The 5,340-nt window shown below is 33.2% G+C and overlaps 1 long non-coding RNA gene across 1 annotated transcript; it reads left to right on the forward strand.

The window, feature by feature from the left end:
- The first annotated feature begins 502 nt into the window (after window positions 1-502).
- On the forward strand, window positions 503-3,794 carry LOC134695129 (uncharacterized). Its single transcript, XR_010102712.1, has 3 exons — window positions 503-596; window positions 1,630-1,825; window positions 3,596-3,794. It is a non-coding gene; the product is annotated as an uncharacterized LOC134695129 (long non-coding RNA).
- Window positions 3,795-5,340: the final 1,546 nt, after the last annotated feature.

The raw sequence follows: 5,340 nt of genomic DNA on the forward strand, positions 1-5,340 counted from the left end.
GCCTGATGGCACTAGAACTCTTGAAAGAGCTCACAGATTATCTTATATGCTAGATAAAAGAATATTAAAAGAAAATCTTCCCCGTTTCTCTTCAAACGGTGATCCTTTAGATATTTCACACCTTTGCCATAACCCCAAATGTATTAAACCGGAGCACCTGATCTTAGAGTCGCACAGTATAAACATAGAGAGAATTTTCTGTAGACGGGCAAAACAGTGTACAAATAATCATTTACCGTGATGTCTTATCTGATGCAGGTAATTTATTTATTTTTAACATGTCTTGATCGGAGTTTTTCGGCAAACGAATACTCTTGATGTTGTTTTGCGGCCAGCCGTTTTGTCGGTAAAAGTTTGTTTTTCTCATTGTCTTTTTCCTCTTGATACTCATCATATATTTTATACAGTTCATGTTTTTTGAGCATCTCTGATCTGTGTACTGCTTTGACTGCTTATATAATTTATGTTTTTCATTATGTTGTTGAATATTTTTCAGACCATGAGCAGCACGACTTCCTGGTTCGATAGGAACCCCAGCCGCTTGACAGAGTTTCACGATGGATTCTCCAGGGCCATTATTTACGTTATGTATAGCTGTATGTACCCTTCCTTTATAGTTTCTGGTAAATGTTACATTGCTAGGTACAGTTGCACGTATTGCACGGTTAGTTGCTTCAGCTTTTTGTGTGTTAGTGTTTTTGCATGTACGGTTTAGCATGGTAGGTCCAAGGCGATATTTTACGCATTCACGTAACAATGCTGCTGTGTTCTCTATTTTATTTAATTTAAAGTTATTTTTCAGATAAGCTGATTTTTCAGTCCATGTCTTCAAACTGTTCCTATTTGAACAAACAAGGGAATATTTTGTACAACCATTATGATCGCCCTGATAGCAAGAAACTATAGCATGACATGCATATGATAGGTAAACTTTTACCCGTACAGAGTCCATATTGAATTTATCAAAGGCAGCATTGTACTCTGCCTGACAACGTGCTGCCATATCTAATGCAAACCTTTTTAGCATTTTATCTTTCTCTGAAACTAATCGTGCCGGCATTATTTCCTTCAGACCTGACATTTTTTTAATAAAATTTCTATGATTTGCGGACACATGTCTCGTATCTAGAAAATGAATTGGCTGAGTATTGGTTGTACCAGCTTTAAAGAGAGACTCTGCAGCTCTAAATGCACTGCTGTCAGGGTCAGTGGTAATTTCTTGAACTTCCAGACCATCATTTTTCAGTTCTAACAAGCAGTCTTTAGCCCATCGCTCCTCACTGCCTATGCTGTCATGCATTTCAATGTTTGCGGAACAGTGACCTTAAGCTTTGTGAAATTTTATTTTTGTTTTTGTTTTATGTTCACTCTTATTTGAGCAAAGCTTAGACACTTGTCTTGTGCTTACAATACTGTGCTTATAAGTATTATTTTCTAACATGTTATATGTACATTGGGTAGCTGGTTGAAATGGTGTTATACCCATTCCGGAATAAATAGGGTTATTATACATTCCGTCGGCCTGAATGTTAATAATATTAGGATTATCACCTCTTAATATGTTTATTTCCTTCAGTAATTTTCTTTTCTGAACCAAATCCTTTTGATTGTACTCTTCTATAATTTCAGAAACAACATTAGCACTGTGTTGCATACTTGAAGTGGAAGGAGCTGGTATATTAGAACCAAGAAATAATTTCTGTAGACCAGTTGTGCTGATAGCTATGTGATTAAGTGCGACTTGTATGGATAGATTAATAGCTGCTGTTCGACGACCACGTTTCTTTGCGATCACCTCATTGTAAAGGTTGAACATTTTTGAATGGTAAGAACACTTATTGCAGCTTGCCTTTTCCCTCCAGGCAGCCCCTCTTTGCTGTTCTGCACTTAAATCCCATGATATGAACCCTGTACACATAGGGGATATTTTTCTGTGTTCTATGAAAACCTCATTCCACATCTGTTCAAGTTCATTGATCCGAAGGAGTCGAAAACTATTTTTCTCTGACCTGAAGTTGAAAAATGTTGCCAAAATTGAAGTGAATTAGTTTTTAATTTGTTAAAACTAAGTTTTGGAAAGGTGAAAATAATTTTATTTTGAATTACCTCCCTTACAATAGTGTTTTCTTTAAATAAGCTTTTCGATTAAATGTACTCTCAAAAGTGCATATTTTTTTCTTTGCCTGTGTTTTTATATATATTATATATAAAAATCATGCACTATTTACCTCTTGAAAATAAATATAGGACTAGAAATTTAAAAATAAGTATAATCCTAGCTTGCATTTTCTTCAGCTGTCACATTTAAAGAATTGGCATATAAGACACATGCCTTTTTCTTCATAGTTGTTTATAAGTGACTTTTTTAAGCAAGTTTAATTATTTTTGAAAGCTTAATAACCAAAAAAGTATTCTTACCCTGTTTTTGTTTCATTTTCAGCACATTTTTCAAATTCTGTTTTTGTCGGAGGCTTCGGCCTTAGAAAGCGAGCTGACTTTGTAGAGGCAGGAATGAGTTGAACATTCTTATTATGAACAGATTTAGTCACTAAGTCATACAAGTCTTTTGGTAGTCTCACAAATTTGCCTTTTTCAGCAGGTAAAGTCTTATTTCTGTATTTTATCCCCTTATTATATGGCTTGTTTCCTTTCTGAAATGTGTATTTCCTTAGACGCCATGGGATTAGACCCATTGTTATTGTAAGAATTGTTTGAAATGCACTTTATTCCAGTATTTTAATATTTGAATATCAAATATAGGACTTTACAACTAAACAATCATGAATGACTAAGTTTTTTGTTTATATCAGATGGTACTGAAGGTGACCCCAGATGTAAGATTTTTTATATAAATCATATAAAAATCATCATGATGGTTAATCTCATTATTTTGTAATTTGACAAGTTCATATAATTTGACCTCTCTTCATTTAATTTTTTATCAGTGCTGACAGGCTTGTGTGCTATAACATAAACAGAAAGTAAAGATAAGGTGTATGTTTTTGTTATAGGGATAGTTTTTTGAAACTTGTATGACAACTTGTTATGCATTTTATGGTATAGTACATAAAGAAGACAAAAATTCTACAAAATAAACAGATTGTAGTAAAACTAACCATGATTCAAATAGCTATTACACAAAGGTACAAGAAAAACACAAATATATAATGAGTTTATTAAGTAGACAAAAAAAAAAATATAAATTGCATAAAAAAAAAAAAAATAGTGAACAGGAAAAAAACGCATCTTGCCGCAAACAGGGTATAGTTACTAGAAGTACTATAAAAAAATAATAATGAAAAAACTACCATTGTAACTTATTATTTTCTATAACTTACATAAATAACAACAAGAATATAGGAATATTTTGATACTAAAAGGGGTTTGAAAGTACACTATAGGTTGCACTTTGTAAATCACGTGTGATTTGCAAGTCACGCCTCTTTTGGGGAGAAATTGAATTTGCACTAAATACTGCTACTGTTTACATAGTTGTTGCCATGGATGCAAAGTTGTTTTTTTTTTTAATTAAGACTTGATTGGAGAATTAAATGGATATACATAAAAATGTCTATTTATTTAACTTATTTTTCAGGAGGACTGGAAGACATTTGGGTGTTGAGTCAAATTTAATGGAAAAATTCAGTGCGAACCTGCAATGTTTATAAATGGAGGGCAGTAAAACTTGAAAATATGCCGCACAGCTATATGTTTTTATTAGTGCAAAAAAAAGTAGTGCATGTCTCCTTTCCAGGGAAATATAACATTCTCTTCAAAACTTCCTGAATGAAGAGTGACTGCATATGCAATTTAGGCAGTTCCTATGGAAAATTGCATTGCTGGTTTTACACAAGTGCAACCTATAGAAGTTTGCAAGTTAATTTCGTCTAAAATATTCCTTCAACCATGTTATGTTCGGGTATGGAACATTTTGGAATGCTATTAAACGATATGAGAAAAATACAGTCGGTAAAACCGTAATGAAAATCAAATCAGCTTGGTTTCTACTGTATAATATTAATTATCGACATTTTTCGTAAGTATATGCGAAAGAGATTAAAACATGGTATTTTCTGATCGGCCCGGTTATCACCCCTTTACCTATATCAGCACCTCGACTAGGTCTCGGGCTAATGTGGGGTCACGGGATAATACCAGTGACAATTATTCTATGTCTAAAACAACACGATTTCCATATTTTTTGAAGTTATCAAAGTACAGACCATTTTTATTATTCAAATGACATTGGATACGTTCTTCGTGTGTGAGGCACAGAGCCATCATATTTATTTACATGCATCTTTGAATGCAACTTATCATATTACTGATAAGATAGTCTATGCATAACATGACACGCTTACCACATGAATTCACCTGGTTTCTCTTCGTTTTAATTGATTGAGAGAGAAGAAATCCGGGTTACTAAATAAAACAGAGGAAAACAAATCATATATAAGAGAAAAAACAACGAAACAACTTAGGTTCAACAAAAAAAAACGACAAAGCACCACACAGAAACGAACTATAAGATAACAATTGCAATTTGTCTGACTTGGTACAGGACATTTTCATAAAACAAAATGGTTGGTTGAACCTGGTTTGGTGGCTAGCCAAACCTCCCACTTTTGTGACAATGTTAAATATAGCACTTAAATGACAACATTACATGACTACTATACAAATAAATGGAGAAATACACAAATAAACAATACACTAAAACGTTACGACACATCCAGTGTAATATAGTGTGCGGATCACAACTGTTACTGCCTGGGATTTTGTGATTTGCTAAGTCCTTGTCATATTAATTTCGCAAGTTTGGATTTTAGTGCTCATTTAAAACTACTCACAGGTTTTAGTTTCATGATGTTCAAGTTGTTCTGCACCCCTAGGTGTTGGCCTTCTCAATATGCATTTAAACCAGGCTATGTGTCAATAATGTTTTTGTTTATTTTCAATGCAATGTCAAATAAACGTTTCAACTGGTTTTCATTCTTTTATTTCAGCAACAACATGCATACACATTAACAATCATATGAGTTTAAATAGTGTACAGCGCACAGTAAAAAAAGACCTTTTTTTGTTGTTTTTTTAACGGTTACAAATATATTTATTCAATTATATTCTGATATATAAATAACTTAGTAGCCAAGGTCGCATACTTAGGGACTCCTGTTTTTAACCGCCTCATTTGACCAGGGGAAATATCAAATGAGTTGTTTTACATAAGCATGATAAGTATACATTTTCAAATAACCAATACAATTGATTTTACCTGATACGCATCACTGGCACTGTAATACATAATAATTAACGTTTATCCGATTCACTGACTTACAT

Source organism: Mytilus trossulus, chromosome 13, assembly GCF_036588685.1.
Source record: "Mytilus trossulus isolate FHL-02 chromosome 13, PNRI_Mtr1.1.1.hap1, whole genome shotgun sequence".
Lineage (NCBI taxonomy): Eukaryota > Metazoa > Mollusca > Bivalvia > Mytilida > Mytilidae > Mytilus > Mytilus trossulus.